Source organism: Bufo gargarizans, chromosome 3 (assembly GCF_014858855.1).
Source record: "Bufo gargarizans isolate SCDJY-AF-19 chromosome 3, ASM1485885v1, whole genome shotgun sequence".
In the NCBI taxonomy this organism is placed as follows: domain Eukaryota; kingdom Metazoa; phylum Chordata; class Amphibia; order Anura; family Bufonidae; genus Bufo; species Bufo gargarizans.
Genome location: NC_058082.1, coordinates 15195926 through 15216327, shown reverse-complemented (window position 1 = coordinate 15216327; position 20402 = coordinate 15195926).

The following is a 20402-nucleotide window of genomic DNA, read 5'->3' as shown; positions in this document are numbered from 1 at the left end:
GCAGCAGAAGAGGTAGCAGGGGGAGCCTGAGTGACTTCCTTGGTTTTAAGGTGTTTACTCCACTGCAGTTCATGCTTTGCATGCAGGTGCCTGGTCATGCAGGTTGTGCTAAGGTTCAGAACGTTAATGCCTCACTTCAGGCTCTGATGGCACAGCGTGCAAACCACTCGGGTCTTGTCGTCAGCACATTGTTTGAAGAAGTGCCATGCCAGGGAACTCCTTGAAGCTGCCTTTGGGGTGCTCGGTCCCAGATGGCGGGGGTCAGTAGCAGGCGGAGTCTCTTGGCGGCGGGTGTTCTGCTCTTGCCCACTGCTCCCTCTTTTGCTACGCTGTTGGCTCGGTCTCACCACTGCCTCTTCCTCTGAACTGTGAAAGTCAGTGGCACGACCTTCATTCCATGTGGGGTCTAGGACCTCATCGTCCCCTGCATCGTCTTCCACCCAGTCTTGATCCCTGACCTCCTGTTCAGTCTGCACACTGCAGAAAGACGCAGCAGTTGGCACCTGTGTTTCGTCATCATCAGAGACATGCTGAGGTGGTATTCCCATGTCCTCATCATCAGGAAACATAAGTGGTTGTGCATTCTATTTCTTCCACCGCTGGGGAAGGGCTGGGTGGATGCCCTTGGGAAACCCTGCCAGCGGAGTCTTCAAACAGCATAAGAGACTGCTGCATAACTTGAGGCTCAGACAGTTTCCCTGGTATGCATGGGGGTGATGTGACAGACTGATGGGCTTGGTTTTCAGGTGCCATCTGTGCGCTTTCTGCAGAAGACTGGGTGGGAGATAATGTGAACGTGCTGGATCCACTGTCGGCCACCCAATTGACTAATGCCTGTACCTGCTCAGGCCTTACCAACCTTAGAACGGCATTGGGCCCCACCAAATATCGCTGTAAATTCTGGCGGCTACTGGGACCTGAGGTAGCCACTGACCCAGAACAAAAATATATCCTTTGCCAGACAGCAGACAGTATTACAATTGGCTGGCCACAGCTGAAACACCAGATTTAGGGTACTGCTATTTTGGCAATTGTATTTCTCCCCTCAATAAAATAGCAAGCACAGCCAAGCCCCTGATGTAGGATATAGCCAAAAAATAACCAGACTATTGATGGTTAAATGCACCTGGTGTGACAGCTTGACCCTGATGTAGGATTTAGCCAAACAACAACCACACCATTGATGGTTAAATGTACTTGGTCGCAGCTTGTGCTTTCACACCACAAGACACAAAATGGCCGCCGATCACCCCAGAAAAAAGTGACTGAAAAACGCTCTGGGCAGCCTAAAAACAGTGAGCAATTGAATAGCAGCAGTTCAATCATCCACAGCTGTAGATCGATCTCTGAATGAAGTCTTTTGGAGGAGTTAATCAGCCTAATCTCACCCTAACGTCGTAGCCGCAACCTCTCCCTACGCTAATCAGAGCGAGCGGCGCTATGTGACTCCAGCTTAAATAGAGGCTGGGTCACATGGTGCTCTGGCCAATCACAGCCATGCCAATAGTAGGCATGGCTGTGACGGCCTCTTGGGGCAAGTAGTATGACGCTTGTTGATTGTCTGCTTTCCAGCCTTTCAAAAAGCGCCAAGAAAGCGCCACAAAAGCGCCAAGAAAGCGATGAACACCGAACCCGAACCCGGACTTTTACGAAAATGTTCGGGTTCGGTTCCGTGTCACGGACACCCCAAAATTCAGTACGAACCCGAACTATACAGTTCGGGTTCGCTCATCCCTATTCATATTTAGTATTACCTTTGACACCTTCTGCAGTGGACCATATCAGTAGAAGTAGTGTTGTATATGACCTCCTTTGGAAATTCCTTTGTTCAAAATCCCTCTTGGCTGTGCGACCATAAAATAATCTTGACAGCTTATGAATTCCTTTGGTGTACATGTCTCTCTGACACATGATTGATTATATGCAATTATTATTTGTTCTCTATTCATTGTTCCTTTCACGCACCGTGCACCCTGTTTCACTTCCCTTTCCTCATTCTGTCTCCTATTCTTAATTATACTTATCACATTTTATGTTTGTGTAATCTGATATTATATTATGCACAGAATTATCAAATGTTTGCAGCTTTGCATATACAATGTAAAGCCCTCTGTTTCATGTAGACAATACATAATAGTTTTTTATAAACATGTGGTTGCACCCTGCACTTTAGGCTTACAGTGTCTTTGATCTAATGCATCTGCACCTTCTTGTCATCATTTTTCATTTTTTAAAGGGAGAGGGAAATATATATATATATATATATATATATATACAGTCATGTGAAAAAATTAGGACACCCTTTGAAAGCATGTGTTTTTTTGTAACATTTTTAATAAAAGGTTATTTCATCTCCGTTTCAACAATACAGAGAGATTAAAGTAATCCGACTAAACAAAGAAAACTGAAGAAAAGTCTTTTCAAGATCTTCTGTAAATGTCATTCTACAAAAATGCCTATTCTAACTGAGGAAAAAGATAGGACACCCTTGCCCCTAATAGCGAGTGTTACCTCCTTTGGCTGAAATAACTGCAGTGAGACGGTTCTTGTAGCCATCTACCAGTCTTCGACATCGGTCTGAGGAAATTTTACCCCACTCCTCAATGCAGAACTTTTTCAGCTGTGAGATGTTTGAGGGGTTTCTTGCACGTACAGCCCTTTTCAAGTCACCCCACAGCATCTCAATGGGATTCAAATCTGGACTTTGACTTGGCCATTCCAGGACTCTCCATTTCTTCTTTTTCAGCCAATCTTTGGTTGATTTACTAGTATGTTTTGGGTCATTGTCATGTTGCATGGTCCAGTTCCGCTTCAGCTTTAATTTTCTAACTGATGGTCTCACATGTTCTTCAAGCACCTTCTGATACACAGTAGAATTCATCGTGGATTCTATGATGGTGAGCTGACCAGGTCCTGCTGCAGCAAAGCAGCCCCAAACCATGACACTTCCACCTCCATGCTTCACAGTTGGTATGAGGTTCTTTTCTTGGAATGCTGTGTTAGGTTTACGCCAAACATGTCCTCTGCTGTTGTGTCCAAATAATTCAATTTTGGACTCATCTGTCCAAAGAACATTATTCCAGAAGTCCTGGTCTTTGTCAACTTTATCAATGGGAAATGTCAGTCTGGCCTCGATGTTTCTCTTGGAAAGCAAAGGTTTCCTCCTTGCACACCTCCCATGCAAGTTAAACTTGTACAGTCTCTTTCTGATTGTAGAGGCATGTACTTCTACATCAACAGTAGCCAGAGCCTGCTGTAGTTCTCGAGATGACACTTTAGGGTTTTTGGAGACCTCTTTTAGCATCTTGCGGTCTGCTCTTGGGGTGAACTTGCTGGGGCGACCAGTCCTGGGCATGTTGGCAGTTGTTTTGAAAGCCCTCCACTTGTAGACTATCTTCCGGACAGTGGAATGGCTGATTTCAAAATCTTTTGAGATCTTTTTAAATCCCTTCCCAGACTCATAGGCTGCTACAATCTTTTTTCTGAAGTCCTCTGACAGCTCTTTTGCTCTCACCATGGTGCTCACTCTCACTTCAACAGTCAGGAGCACACCAAACTAAATGTCTGAGGTTTAAATAGGGCAAGCCTCATTCAACATGCAGAGTAACGATCTACTAATTATGTGCACCTGGTGTGATATACCTGTGTGAGATCTGAGCCAATTTAAGAGGGAATACATGTGAGGGTGTCCTATCTTTTTCCTCAGTTAGAATAGGCATTTTTGTAGAATGACATTTACAGAAGATCTTGAAAAGACTTTTCTTCAGTTTTCTTTGTTTAGTTGGATTACTTTAATCTCTCTGTATTGTTGAAACGGAGATTAAATAACCTTTTATTAAAAATGTTACAAAAAACCACATGCTTTCAAAGGGTGTCCTAATTTTTTCACATGACTGTATACTGTATATATATATATTTTTTTTTTCATATTTATGGTTGAATTGACTCTATAACTGCACTTTTTTATAATAAGGTCTTTTATCATGTGATTGACATAGTAGCTTTTTATTGCTATTTTGCTGTTTATGTCTATCAGCTCAATGTGTGAAAAATCATGATTTGGACTTTTAACCATGCGCTCCTTTATTATTATTATTTTCCTTGATTGGTTATATTTTATATCTTATATTATGTACTTCACTTTTTAAACATTTGGTGGGAGGCGTGGTCTGGGTGTGTCTGTGGCATGGCGGTCATGTGTGCGCATCACGTGAACGCTTCGTCACAACCGCTCCGCCCCTGGTGCTTCCCTGTGTGCTGCTGACTGGTCGCTTGTGCCGGGTGGAGGCGGTGGCCGTTATGTGCATCTGGTACTGCGGTCATGTGCTCTCTCACGTGACCGCCGCATCATACTTGTTCCGCCTTTGGTGTTTATATGGCCTGTAGTGAGGTGTGGCCTTTTCGGGTTGTGATGCTGTGGTCATGTGGTTCGTCACATGACATCTACATCACACTGGCTCCTCCCTTGGCATGCCCTTACAGACTGCAGACTGGTTATTCCTCCGTAGCAGGGGCGGTGATAGTGATGCCACTCTGAAGCTGCGGTCATGTGTCATGTCACGTGACCGCCGCATCATTCTGGCCCCGCCTCCGCCCTGTGCATGTGATACTGCTGATTGGTCCACAATACTTGAAGCTCCATATCCATTGGTGGAGGTGTTATTTAGGCTTTTAATTATCTCTCTACACACTTGTGTGAGCACCATAATAGGGGAGGGTTTGTCCATTGTTCCATGTCCCCGGAAGAAGCCAGTTTACTGGCGAAACGGCGTTGGGTCAGGAGGTGACTGAGAGATCGACACACCATTCAGGGTATGCTTATTATATTTTTCAATTACCAAGTCTTTTTATCCTCATATTTGCCTCCATTGTAGCATAGTTTGGGGCTTATTGTTCTGAGGTGTCTTGGTGTTTACTATCTTGTATTGTTTTCCCTGCTTGTTGGTGTGCTGACCTCTCGGCCCCCCGTGGGGTCCTGTTCCAGCTTTGTGCTGCCTTTTACCATCATGTATGTATTTGTTATGTGTTATCAATAAAGCTTATCAATTTTCACTCTGTAAAGATTATGGTTCAATTTTTGGGTGACATTTATGGCTCCTTGTGGGTCAGTATTTTTTTGTTATTTATCTCTGTCCGGTAATAATTAGGTGGATAGTAAAATATATAAGGGCATATAGGAAATATCTTTATATATATATTTCTATAGAACGAGGATAATAATGCACATAAATAATAGAAATAACTAATTAATTATTGAACAAAATACGTATCTCCTGCGGGAGCAGCAGAAAGAAGGGAGTCACATGATTGCAGAGGCCATTGATCACCTGGGATACCTTGCTATCGGCTACTGACTACACCTTGTTTGCATATTTATGAAAATTTATTTTCTGTAACACATTTAACTATTCTGCTCCTGGGAGTAAAAGAAAGATTTATTAGTATAATGGAATCTCCTGTCTTTTTCTCCCTTAGGTCGTTTTGAGGGGAGTTTGGTCACTGGTGAAGAAGGTGGGGGCAGATTAGGGCCATTGGGGCTTAAATCACTGGGGATCCTCCTTCACGCATGGGGGGGGGCGGTGCAGGAAACCCTGCAGCTTATATACAAGTGAAACTTGGAAAATTAGAATATCGTGCAAAAGTCCCTTTATTTCAGTAATGCAAATTAAAAGGAATTGCATTAATGCAGCTTAAAATTTGAATTTTGTAAAAAGGTTCAATATTCTCGGCTCAAAGTGTCCCCCTCTAGTCAGCTAATTACTCCATACCCCCTGAGCAAAGGGGACCTCAAAAGTGAGACTTTGGGGTTTTTAATAAGCTGTAAGCCGCGATCATCCAAATTAAAGGCTTGAAATATCTCACTGCCTGTAATGAGTCTCATATGTTAGTTTCACCTTTTAAGTTGGATTACTGAAATAAAATTGCACGATATTCTAATTTTTCTAGTTTCTCATGTATATCACCTCCCTTGCCCAGTCACTTCCTCTTGCTAGTGGAAGCAAAATGGTACGTCCCCCTTGTGCTCTGTCCACTCCATGGATGTCCGCAGGAGACGCTGCCCTTAAGTAAGCCCTTCTGGCGGTGTTTAATGAGGAGGGTGAGGGTTGGCTAAGCTCATTTTTTAGCAATCTCAGCTCTCCCTTTCCATCCTCCTCCCCTGCTGCCCCCCCAATCCCGCAGTTAGTGCCCCTAGAGCACCACTGGGGCAACCTGGGTCTCAATTAGAACCCATTCCTGCACCGTCCCTCCCCCCTCCCCCTGCTTCTTCCTCCAGGTCACGCAGGCACAGTGAGTTCTCTGTTTCTTCCTCCTCCTCACAGGAGGGCAGGAGGCATGGTCGCCGTTCCAAGGTCTCCGGAAGAAGTAGGCGCTCCAGATCCTCCAGGTGGCGCTCACCTTTGTCTTCGGACGGATTGTCGGGCGCATCTGAGGAGTTTGGTCTGACGTCGTTGTCAAAATGTAAGAGGCAGGTGCCTAGCCATCCATCCAGGGTCCCCAACCTGGTCACTGCAGCAGCTTCCCTTCCTGTGCCTGGTGAGTACCAATACACTGGGGCATGGGGGCCGGGCGGTTCTAGTACTGAGATGGAATTGTTACCACCTCATGGTGCCCCCTGCCCCTCCACAACCAGCTCCCGTGTTAGCGGGTGTCCATAAAGATTCCTTTTTCTGCGGCATCAGCCCCCTAGGTGCCCATTTAGAGGAGGCATTAACCCCTTAAGGACGCAGGGCTTACCGGTACTCCCTATTTCCCGAGTCCTTAAGGACTCAGGGCGTACCGGTAAGTCCTAACTTTAAATAGGCATTTCGGCATCCCAGGGGTTAATCTGAACAGGATGCCGGCTGAAATCATCCTGTCACAACGCCAGGGGGGGTCATGTGACCCCCCCGTGTCGGCGATCGCAGCAAACCACAGGTCAATTCAGACCTGCGGTTTTCAGCGCTTTTTGCAGTTTCTGATCCCCGCGGTCCCTGACCAGAAACTTTTGAGTGGCTAAAATAAAGATTTTGCAAGGTGGGGGCGGTGCGGCAGGCGGGCGGTGCGGCAGGCGGGATCGTGATCCCCCGCCCGCCTCCCCTTGAAAATGTGTTGGCTTCTAGTGGGTATACCAGGGTGTCAGCACATTGCTGACACCCTGGTATAAACGTCTGACATCTGTGCAGATGTCACCCGTTTAACCCTTTCCATACCGCGGTCCGTACGGACCCAGGTATGGAAAAGGTTAACTGTCAGGGTCAAGGGGCTCCCTCCCTCTCCCATCGGGGGACTGCTGTGCTTTTGCAGCCCCCCGATGGAGAGAGCCCCCCGACAGCCCCCCGCAGCCCTGTGCTTACCCTTCCCCGTCTGCGAAGTTGTGGCAGGACGGGTAAGGTTCCCATGGCAGCATGACGCCTTCTCAGGCGTCCTGCTGTCCATGGTGCTGAACAGATCTATGCTAAAGGCATAGATCTGTTCAGACAAAGTGTAAGTAAAATACAGTACAGTACAATATATATTGTACTGTACTGTATTATACAGACATCAGACCCACTGGATCTTCAAGAACCAAGTGGGTCTTGGTCAAAAAAATGTAAAAAAAGTGAAAAAAGTTAAGATAAAAAAAAAACATTTATCACTGAATAAAAAATAAAAAATAAAAATACACTACACATATTAGGTATCGCCACGTCCATAACGACCTGATCTATAAAACGGTCATGTTCCTTTCCCCGCACGGTGAACGCCATAAAAAAATAAAAAAAATATGAGAAAATTGAAATTTTGCCCACCTTACTTCCCAAAAAAGGTAATAAAAGCGATCAAAAAGTCGCATGTACGCCAAAATAGTACCAATCAAACCGTCATCTCATCCCACAAAAAATTAGACCCTACTCAAGATAATTGCCCAAAAACTGAAAAAACTATGGCTCTAAAACATGATTTTTTTTTGTTTCAAAAATGAAATCACTGTGTAAAACTTACATAAATAAAATAAAGTATACATATTAGGTATCGCCGCGTCCGTATCGACCGGCTCTATAAACATATCACATGACCTAACCCCTCAGGTGACCACCGTAAAAAAAAAAAAAAAACTGTGTCAGAAAAGCCATTTTTTGTCATCTTACGTCACAAAAAGTGTAATAGCAAGCGATCAAAAAGTTATATGCGCCCCAAAATGCAAAAAATGAGACCCTACTCAAGAAAATCACCCAAAAACTGAAAAAACTATGGCTCTTAGACTATGGAGACACTAAAACATTTTTTTGGTTTTAAAAATGAAGTTATTGTATAAAACTTACATAAATAAAAAAATTGTATACATATTAGGTATCGCCGCGTCCGTGACAACCTGCTCTATAAAATTGCCACATGATCTAACCTGTCAGATGAATTTTGTAAATAACAACAACAAAAAAACGGGCCAAAAAAGCTATTTCTTGTTACCTTGCCGCACAAAAAGTGAAATATAAAGCAACCAAAAATCATATGTACCCTAAACTAGTTCCAAGAATACTGCCACCCTATTCCGTACTTTCTAAAATGGGGTAACTTTTTTGGAGTTTCTACTCTAGGGGTGCAACAGGGGGGCTTCAAATGGGATATGGTGTCAAAAAAAACAGTCCAGCAAAATCTGCCTTCCAAAAACCGTATGGCATTCCTTTCCTTCTGCGCCCTGCCGTGTGCCCGTACAGCAGTTTACGACCACATATAGGGTGTTTCTGTAAACTACAGAATCAGGGCCATAAATATTGAGTTTTGTTTGGCTGTTAACCCTTGCTTTGTAACTGGAAAAAAAATATTAAAATGGAAAATCTGCCAAAAAAGTGCAATTTTGAAATTGTATCTCTATTTTCCATTAAATCTTGTGCAACACCTAAAGGGTTAACAAAGTTTGTAAAATCAGTTTTGAATACCTTGAGTGGTGTAGTTTCTTAGATGGGGTCACTTTTATGGAGTTTCTACTCTAGGGGTCCATCAGGGGGGCTTCAAATGGGACATGGTGTCAAAAAAACAGTCCAGCAAAATCTGGCTTCCAAAAACCATACGGCGACCTTTCACTCTACGCCCCGTTGTGTGGCCGTACAGTAGTTTACGGCCACATATGGGGTGTTTATGTAAACGGCAGAGTCAGGGCAATAAAGATACAGTCTTGTTTGGCTGTTAACCCTTGCTTTGTTAGTGGAAAAAATGGGTTAAAATGGAAAATTAGGCAAAAAAATGAAATTCTCACATTTCATCCCCATTTGCCAATAGCTCTTGTGCAACACCTAAAGGGTTAACGAAGTTTGTAAAATCAGTTTTGAATACCTTGAGGGGTGTAATTTATAGAATGGGGTCATTTTTGGGCGGTTTCTATTATGTAAGCCTCGCAAAGTGACTTCAGACCTGTAGTGGTCCCTAAAAATTAGGTTTTTGTAAATTTCTGAAAAATTTCAAGATTTGCTTCTAAACTTCTAAGCCTTGTAACATCCCCAAAAAATAAAATATCATTCCCAAAATAATTCAAACATGAAGTAGACATATGGGGAATATTAAGTCATCACAATTTTGGGGGGTATTACTATGTATTACAGAAGTAGAGAAACTGAAACTTAGAAATTTGCTAATTTTTCCAAATTTTTGGTAAATTTGGTATTTTATTATGCAAAAATAATAATTTTTTTGACTTCATTTTACCAGAGTCATGAAGTACAATATGTGATGAAAAAACAATCTCAGAATGGCCTGGATAAGTCAAAGTGTTTTAAAGTTATTAGCACTTAAAGTGACACTGGTCAGATTTGCAAAAAATGGCCAAGTCCTCAAGGTGAAATAGGGCTGAGTCCTTAAGGGGTTAAAGAAAAAATGTGGTCCAACCAATATGTTGACATTTGCTCTCTGATATCAGTGGACCAGCACACCGTAGATAAAGAAAGGCATTATAAGCGTAGGCCCAAGGTAGATAAGACTATGAATAATTGGTTGCAAGCCTTCTCAGTTTTAGGTTGCATTATGGGGCAGTGTCAACCCGATCGTTATTCGGAATTGTTCATCTACCTAGATACCATCTACAGTGTTTACAAGGCCCAAGGTGGCAGCGGGTGGTGGCGGTAAGACGAGGAGTTCCTGCGATGCTTGGCGTTACAGCCGGAGATTGGGTGGGGGGTGAAGGCCACGGATGTGTGGCTTCGTCTAATGATGTCAGAAAGGCAATCTAACTTTCACAGAGCAACCACTGGTTCAGGGGCATCTTCTGCCCAAGGACCAGTGGCTGTTCGCCACCCAGGGGCGTGTTGGCTATTTAATGAGGAACACTGCAAGTATGCAGGCTTGTGCAAATATAAGAACGAATGCTCGGCTTGCGGGGGACCTCACGCCGTAAATCACTGCCCTTGCCCTCCCATCAAATCCTCTAAGATACCCAGCCCAGGTGAACCCAAGGATCCCAGTGAGCGTAGTCAAGATGGGCCCCTGGCTTTTTTTTTTTTTTCTTGCAAGGTGGGGAGGGGGGTCGTTGGTGGGGTGGGTTGGGGATGATCTTACTAGTTTGGTTTTTTCTATATAAATTGTAAACTGCTGAGATGATTAAAATAAAAGGAAAATTATTAAAATAAAAAAAAAGATGGGCCCCTGGCTCAACAAGTACCCTAAGAGGAAAGGTTGCCTCCCAGCTTCATTTTGGTTTCTCCTTCAGGTTTTTTATACCATTTGTCCTAAGCCCGTTTTTTCCGATAACCTTAAGTCTGCCAGGGAGCATCCAGATGTTCTTAGAGAGAAGCTAAATAAGGAAGTTTCCTTAGGCAGAATTATGGGCCCGTTTCCATCCACTGCTTTCCCCAATCTCAGGGTTTCCCCTTTGGGAGTGGTACCCAAGAAGGAAATGTGGAAGTTTTGTTTGATCCATCACCTTTCTCACCCAAAGAGTTTGTCGGTGAATGATGCCATCCTCCCCGAGGACGGTTCGGTTTCGGACGTTTCCTTTGACCGTGCAGTTGCGTTAGTTAGGGTGGCAGGCAAGGGCGCCCTCCTTGCAAAGTCGGATATCAAATCGGCTTTTAGACCCCTTCCTGTTCACCCTGATTGTTTTCACCTTTTGGCCATTTTTGCCTTCCCATGGGCTGTTCCATTTTCTGCCACTATTTTGAAATGTTTAGCTCCTTCTTGGAATGGGTGGTGCGATATGAGGCTGTTTCCTCGTCCGTCATACATTATTTGGCCGATTTTCTATTTGTTGTCCCAGCTTCAGGGGATGGTTGCATGACCCTTTTGAACATATTTTTGGGACGCATGGTCCAGTTCGGGGTTCCCATCTTGGCTGAGAAAACGGAGGGCCCTGTTACGCGGCTGCCATTTTTGGGTATCAAAATTGACTCAGTTGACATGGTTTTTCAGCTTCCGGATGATTTCATTGAAGGATTTTTATCAGTTAGGAAGGTGACCCTTAATCAGCTACAGTCGGGTTGGGTTTGTTATGTTTCGCGTGTTGAGTTATGCCCATGGGGCGGGTTTTTTCATGACGCCTATCGCTGGCCACCCGTGGGGCCAAATCCCCTGGGCACCACATCCGGTTTACTAGGTCACTAAAAGCCGGTTTGGAGGACATTCTTGCGCTCATATAATGGCCATACATATTATATCTCCAGGGAGTTTGCCAATGCAGACTTGGCCCTGTGGTCTGATGCTTCTGGCTCTTGCAGGTTCGGGACTATCCTGGGGAGTGAATGGTGTTCCTCTCCTTGGCCCGAATCATGGCAATCATCGTGTTTGTGTAAGAACTTAACGTTGCTGGAGCTGTTCCCGATCGTTGTTGTGGTGGAGATATGGGGAGTAAACCGGCGCGTATGCTTCTGGTCGGATAATTTAGGGGTGGTTCACTGTATCAATAGTTTGTCCTCCTTCTCTTACTGTCATTGCATTGCTGCGGCACTTAGTTTTGCACTGCTTGGAGCATAATATTTATTTTATGGCTCGCCATGTCCCGGGGGTAGATAACAGAATTGCTGATGCCCTTTCCCGTTTCCATTGGCAGGTTTTTCGGGGCTCTTCTTCCGGAGGTGGAGCAGGATGGTAAGGAATGCCCGCAGCACCTGTGGCGGTGGACGTCGTTGTCCTGTTGAGCTTCAGCTGGTGGACAGATGGCCTTAAGTTCTCCTGCAAAATGTCTTGATAAATTTGGGAATTCATTTTTCCTTTGATGATAGCAATCCGTCCAAGCCCTGACGCAGCAAAGCAGCCCCAAACCATGATGCCCCCACCACCATACTTCACAGTTGGGATGAGGTTTTGATGTTGGTGTGCTGTGCCTCTTTTTCTCCACACATAGTGTTGTGAGTTTTTTCCAAACAACTCAACTTTGGTTTCTTCTGTCCACAGAATATGTTGCCAGTACTGCTGTGGAACATCTAGGTGCTCTTGTGTAAACTGTAAATGTTTTTTTTTTCGACAGCAGTGGCTTCCTCTGTGGTATCCTCCAACGAAATCCATTCTTGTTTAGTGTTTTACGTATCGTAGATTCGCTAACAGGGATGTCAGCATATGCCAGAGACTTTTGTAAGTCTTTAGCCGACACTCTAGGATTCTTCTTCACCTCATAGAGCAGTCTGCCCTGTGCTCATCATTACAGGACGGCCACTTCTAGGGAGAGTAGCAGCAGTGCAGAACTTTCTCCATTTATAGACAATTTGTCTTATCGTGGACTGATGAACAGCAAGGCTTTTGGAGATACTTTTATAACCCTTTCCAGCTTTATGCAAGTCAACAATTCTTAATCGTAGGTCTTCTGAGAGCTCTTTTGTGCAAGGCATCATTCACATCAGGCAATGCTTCTTGTGAAAAGCAAACCTAGAACTGGTGTGTGTTTTTATAGGGCAGGGCAGCTGTAACCAACACCTCCAATCTCATCTCATTGATTGGACTCCAGTTGGCTGACACCTCACTCCAATTAGCTCTTGGAGATGTCATTAGTCTAGGGGTTCACATACTTTTTCCACCTGCACTGTGAATGTTTACATGGTGTGTTCAATAAAAACATAGTAACATTTAAATCTTTGTGTGTTATTAGTTTAAGCAGACTGTGATAGTCTATTGTTGTGACACAGATGAAGATCAGATCACATTTAATGACCAATGTGTACAGAAATCCATATAATTCCAAAGGGTTCACATACTTTTTCTTGCAACTGTATAAGTTTTTTATGACTAGTTATGCGGAAAGTTGTGGTTTATGGCCTACTCTTCCTGTGTTGTAGGCCCGGGCTAATAGTTTTTTCTTTCAGGTCTGGGGCCTCCAGCGGTTTGGATGGTTGGCCATTCGTATATCTTCTGGGCAGTGCAGAGAGGGGATTGCAGGCCCGGCGGGCGCACGTTGGGTTTCCGGGAGGTGGATGTCTTTTGGAGAGGGATCCGAGGACTCAGGGGGTCCGAACTTCTCCCAGAGGTGGTCGATATAGGTTTGCACTCCAGGGGTTTGGTGATACTGGTGATCCACGCAGGCGGCAATGACCTTTGTCTGTTACGTTTGTATTTTTCAGGGAGATGGTATTAGTGTGGTTGGAGGTTGTAACGGATCTCCTGGTACCCCGACCGGTACCTCTGTCGATAGATGCTCCTAGTGCTTCCCGAGGACTCCAAGCACTCCACTTGACACCGTACGCACTGCAGACCCCACGAACCGCCGAAGCTTGGTTGAGGTCTCACCGTCTCCTACCCACCCTGGACCTACGACAAGGCTCCAGGCTCCAGTGGGTGAACCTCTCCTACATCCAGAGAGCATGAACAGCTCTTACAAGAGCTAGTAGTTATTCCAGGGGAGTATAGTAAATCTTCAGCGTATAGCAATCCCCCAGTGTCGATCAGTTACCCAAACACCAATGTCAACTTGGTAAAGGGTAAAACAGGAACTCTTTATTTGAACACACCGCATTGACTTATACACATCTTCCAACAAGGTTACCACCCACAGGGTTTTGTAAAAACAGCCAATCACATGCATTTACAGTATTGACACCTTCCCAGCAATTGTACACAAAACCCCCTTCCCTCTGTCTGTAACGCAATCAACAAAATACAATTAGCATTGTCTTTGACGCAATTAACTAACGCACTGGCATAGTCTGAGACGCAATCAACAAAATACAATTACCAAACGTAATGGGCTAACTTAATCCCTCACAGAAAGAAAACACACATTTTCCCCCAAAACACAGAAAACCCCCCAAAACCCCACATATCCCCATCCATGGATATCTCTGATCTGGGTGAACAACATATCCAAAAATCACCAAGATCCGAGCAGGGGTTCCCGAATTCCATGGAAGTCACATTTGGCCGGCCGCAAGCATGGCTTTACTGCCCAAAACAGTTCCACAGATTTAAGCTGTGCGGCCGGTCTGTCTTCTCCTTCAAAGATAGTATGGGCCATAATCCTGGGGCAAGAGGCTAGTAGCCAGGCCCCTCCAAAACCCAGTGGCGAGGTTGGTTTCACCACAGAGGTTATTCCCCAGGTGGTTGGGCATGGGGCCAAAGACGTGGAGGCGTTAGAAAAATGCAGACGGATGGTAAATTCCCGTATTTCCCGCTTCGTACGATCTCGAGGGGGTATAGTAGTCCACCTCTCGGATATCGGTTTGGACATTTTTCTTTCCTGTCTTCAGGATGGGATTGAACAGGCCATGTTCTTGCTGGGTGGTGGTCAGAGCCCCGTTTAGGAGAATGGGTTTCCTCCGTGGCGGCATTTGAGTACAGCAGAGATATGGTGGTAGCAGTTGGCAGACATGCCCGCTGGGAGTCCAGCGGTTAACATACTGTGCCGATGATTACGGTTTATTAAGGTTTGCCGCTTTAATAAAGAAGCAGTCCCTGTGCACTCACCTGTCCTCAACCTGCCTCTGTGCTTTTCTGTTCCCTCAGCCAGACAAGTAATATATGCTGTGGGCTCAGCTGCACTATACAGCGAGGACGAGGACTAGAGGACAGTCAGCAGCTACTGGCAAGCCAAGATGTGGAGGAGACATCCGCCGCTTCCTCCACTAGGATGATGATGTAACTGTTCGCACTTGGGAGCCGGGTGAATTAGGGGCTTCATCATCATCATCATCATCAGGAGTAGAGGGGGCAGCTTGCCCGTGAGGCAGTGGTGGAGTCAGCAAGTCGCTAGCATGGCCGGGACTCAGCAGGGTGGCAGCAGTGGGAGGTCGGTAGCCAAACGTGCCCGGGGTAGACCACTCACTTTGCATGACCCTACCTGCACGCGTTCACAGAGGCAGCGGTGGTAACAGTCAGTCAGTGCGTAGTGTTGGGGGTAAAATCACCTACTAGGCGGTGTGGCAGTTTTTTGTTAAGCTGCCTGAGGAGGTGAACATGGCCATATGTAGAATCTGTGGGCAGAAGTTGAAGCGTTTCAAGGGTGCCAATGTTGGCACTACGGCCCTGTGTCAACATATGCAGCACCACCATCAAGTGGCCTGGGAGAACTGTGGCTCCGATGTGGTGGTCCAGCCTGTTGAAGCAACTGCTGCATCACCCAGTGGCACACAACCGATTTCAGGCAGTCAAGGCTCCACCACCTCAGCCGAAGGGAGCTGTCTGTCCTTCCCATCATCTGATGCTCCTGCTCCTCCTACTCATCATCAGTCATTCCGTCAGCAATCGACCACCGAAGCGATTGCCAAGAGACAACAGTATGCCTGCACTCATCCAATGGCCCAGAAGCTTAATGTGCTCCTGGCCAAGTTGCTGGTGCTGCAGTCCCTCCCTTTACAAGAGGTGGACTCTGCACCTTACAGGGAACTGATGGCTTGTGCCGAGCTGAGGTGGAGAGTCCCAAGTCGTCATTTCTTTGCCAAAAAGGCAGTATCAGCCCTGCACACACATGTAAAACAGAAGGTGGGCCAGTCCTTGAGCCTGTCTGTGTCTGCTAAAGTGCACGGCAGTGCCGACGTGTGGAGCTGTAACGATGGTCAGGGACAATACATGTCCTTTACAGCCCACTTGGTGAATGTGGTTCCTGCACAGCCACACCAGCAACTTTGCCAGGTGACGCCACTTCCGCCTAAATATTCTCACGCTGTTGGTCCTGCGACAATGTCTGCCTCTGCCTCCTCATCCTCCACTGTGTCCTCAGCCTCCACTGCAGGGACAATTCACAGTGCCCCTCCAGCATATCACATGTCCAGGGCATGGCGGTGTCACGCTGTTCTGCACCTCGTTTGCCTGGGCAAACTGAGTCACACATGGAAGGAACTGCTCCCTGTCCTTAATAAAAAATGTAATCCTGGCTTTCTCTGTGACAAATCAAAATCAGAACCATGGTGAATGACAACAGGAAGAACATGGTGTCGGTGCTGCGTCAAGGAGGGCTTGGCCATGCACCCTGCATGGCACACGTGTTCAATCTGGTTGTCAAGCAGTTCCTGAAGTCTTCCACCCATCTGCAAGACATTCTAAAAATGGACAGGGAACTTTGCATGCACTTCAGCCACTCGTACACCGCAAAGCACACCCTCCTTGAGCTACAGCGGCAGACCGGTATCCCCAGACTGATATGCAACGCTTCCACACGTTGGAATGCCACAAGTGGCACAATGACAGAGTCTGGAGGTGGCGGCAACAGCAGTAGTAGCATCAGGAGAAGGCCACTGAGTGGCACAATGACAGAGTCTGGAGGTGGCAGCAGTATGAGGAAGCCACCGAGTGGCACTGTAAGGGCCAGCCCCTGGAGTTACATAAACTGTGATGATTTATTCCCACCACTAGAGGTCGCTGTGGCTCTGAGTAAGAGGAAGCTGAGGATTTTGTCAGACACAGGAGGAGCCAGGGGTTCCTGAGTTTCTGGAGGCAGCGTGTGTGTCATGGGGAGCTGTGAGGAGGGCTGCCATGTTAGGAGCCAAGGCTAGTGATGGGACATGGGGCCTGACTGATGGAGTCCTGAGAAGCTGGCTGTGTTTGAGACAGACTAAGATAGACTCTTAACTGATGTGTTTCAGCTGTAACCCAAAAAGAGAGAGACTGGCTTCTGGGGGATATAACAGCAAGAGACTATTAAAGGTGATTTCTTTCTGACAGCTGTGGAGCAGAATACAGAGACTGCACAGTGTGTTCTGGAGGAGTGAAACCGTGTCAGAGACCAGTGACAAGCCGGATTATTTCTGTCAGAGCTGAAGCTAGGTGAAGACCTGCATCTGCTGTAATCCAACCAGAGAGAGAAAGACAGACCACGCTGGGACAAGCAAGCGAACCGGACCTGGAGCCAGACTGCACCTTCCGTCACGCACCGGACCAGTGAGAATCTGCAAAACTGTGAGAGGCACCGGTGCTAATCTGCGATAGGTTATAGAGTAAGGGAATTTAGTCAGTGCGCTGTAGAAGCGTCCCCTGGGTAGCAGGGCTAGATAGAAAGTTAGTAGTGAGAGTAGCTTGTAAGCTGTCTGTTTGCGGCTTAGCTCATTCCGTGTCTATGCAAAATTCCATTACCATTGTTGCTGATTTATGTACACCTGTTCATACCATTCCTGTCATTAACCCATTGCGCCTCTGGTGTGGTGGTACTGTATTGTTGATCCGATTTTCCGGCAGTTCGATTTTGTTCCTTAATAAAGCCGGTTTATGCTTCGGTCTCCTTATCTGCTGAACTGTACTTGAATCCTGCTTTGCGGTCTCTTCCTCTTCTGACCGTTACAGCACAATGATAGAGTGTGGCGGTGGTGGTGGCAGCAGCATCAGGAGGAGGCCACAGGGTGGCACAAGGACCAAGTGCTTAAAGCACGATTTAATAATACACCTTCTCCGGCACAAAAGGCTTGGCCCATTGATTACCAGTGAATTTCCCTCGAAGGTTGAGATAATATATTGGCAAATTTAAGCTTCCTTTCTTAGAATTTTAATCAAGTTTTGGTTCAATTTAATATTCAATATTTAATACATTTAATAATAAAAATTAAGTGTTGCCTAATACAGGAGAAAATCCGCCAGTCTTCAGTTTATTTGATGACGTGGTTACGATGGAGAAAGCACAAAAAAAAAATTTCCCTCCACCTGCAGACGAATCCTGTCAAGATTGATGCAAGCGCGGTATCGGATGCTCATCGAGCCAGATACTTCTGGGGGAACCTGCCTGGCATGAACAGGCCTCTAGTAGCTACAGACAGTAAGAAGACAAAGTGTCAAGATAGCTTTGAGCCCGCCCGGAAGTCGCGAAGTTCATCAAGATACGTCACTAAAGATTTTACCGCATATAACTGCAGCGCTGACCGCTGAATTAATTTAGTTTTTCGCTTGAAATGCGTCAATAAAGATTTTACCACAAATATTACTGCAGCGCTGAAAGCTGAATATATTTTGTTTTTCGACCAAAATACGTCACTAATAGGGTTAAGCGAACGCAAACTGTAAAGTTCGGGTTTGTACCGAACGTTAGGATTTTTGGACCCAGGACCCAAACCCGAACATTTCAGTAAAAGTATGGGTTCGGTGTTCGGCGCTTTCTTGGCGCTTTTTGAAAGGTTGCAGAGCAGCCAATCAACAAGCGTTTAACTGTGTGACCTTAGAAGCCATCATGGCCACGCCTCCTAATGTGATTGGCTGTGATTGGCCAGTGCAGCATGTGACCCAGCCTCTATATAAGCTGGAGTCAGGTAGCGCTGCCCGTCACTCTGCTGTTACTAGTGTAGGGAGAGGATGCTGCTGCTGTTACTAGTGTAGGGAGAGGATGCTGCTGCTGTTACTAGTGTAGGGAGAGGATGCTGCTGCTGTTACTAGTGTAGGGAGAGGATGCTGCTGCTGTTACTAGTGTAGGGAGAGGATGCTGCTGCTGTTACTAGTGTAGGGAAAGGATGCTGCTGCTGTTACTAGTGTAGGGAGAGGATGCTGCTGCGACGTTAGGGCGAGAATAGGAGAGAATCTGTGATCAGAACTTAAATTGAACTCAGCGATCTGCATACATTTAGTTGTCTGGGTGCAGTGCACAATCTTTTTACCCTGCCCTGAGCCCAGTGACTGAGAAAAATAACTTTTATCCATCTGTTAGTAAGGTGGGAGGCGGCGGCGGCCATTTTATGCAAGCTCAGTGCACCAGCCCTGCATATGTGCATTTGTGACAGTCAAATCCAAGCTTGAAATACTGCAATAATAATCTGGTTTTTAAAAAAACACCCTTTTTTGGCTATATACAACATCTGGTTCCTCTGCCGCATTAGTCAGTGTGCAATTTAAGCTAGAAATACAGCCATAATTTTCTGGGTTTTTAAAAACACCCTTTTTTGGCAAAATACACAATTTTACAGCCCTTGCTGCATCTTTACGTGTGAAATTCAAGCGTTATATACAGCTTTCATATTCTGTTAGTAAAAAAACACCTTTTTTGTAAAATACTTAATATTGCAGCCCTTGCTGCATCTGTGATTGTTAAAAACAAGTTTTAAAAAAATGCAATAATTTTCTGGCTTAGAAAATAAAATACTTTTTCAGCAATAACCTTCATTTTGGGCCTCTGCCGCACAGGGGCATACATAGAAATCACTGGGCCCCATAGCAAGAATCTAAATTGGGCCCCATACCCCTTTTATAGCCCCTTCCATTATCCATTTCAGGCCTCTCCCTTTGTTCCATTAACTATTCTTGCTGCTGCGTTTTATAATTTATGCCATCGGGGCATGCCATTAGGATTACAAAACAGCCCTGGCACAGAAAAGAGCTATATTAGATGCAGTGTGTACAGATGTATAGTATATACATCAGTGTACTATGTCAGGTTCGAGGTATAATATATGCAGTGTGTACTAGTTAGTGATGGCCCGAACTATTCGCGATGTTTGGTCCACCCCCTATACATCATCATTGAGCAAACTTTGACCCTGCACCCGGGGTCAGCCAGACGCATGCAATCAACGCATGCTGTTGCCACCACCAGAATGCCGTCATTGCAAAGCTCAGCAGTGTGGCATTCTTTTTGTGTGTTTGCATCTGACAACAGCGATGCAATCCAACACCCATCTAGGTACAACTGCTTTGCGAAGGCACATGACTGCACATCACAAACGCCTATGGGATCAACACATGATGACGTGTAGAAGCAACACACAAGCTCAAAGCCACCATCCTCCTCCTGGTCCAGCATCTTCAGCCACGTCAACCACTGCTATCCTCCTTGCCCCCTCCCAACCACCCGCCACTCCGCCTCTCACCTTCAGCATTTCCATCTCATCTGCCCACAGTCAGGTGTCTGTAAAGGAAATGTTTGAGCGTAAGAAGCCAATGTCACAGAGTCACCCCCTTGCCCGGCGTCTGACAGCTGGCTTGACGGAACTCTTAGCCCGCCAGCTTTTACCTTACCAGCTGGGGGGTTTCTGGGGCCTTCAAAAAATTTGTCGCTATTGGGACACCACAGTGGAAGGTACCAATTTTTTTTTTCAAATAAGGCAATCCCAAACCTGTACTCAGTGATT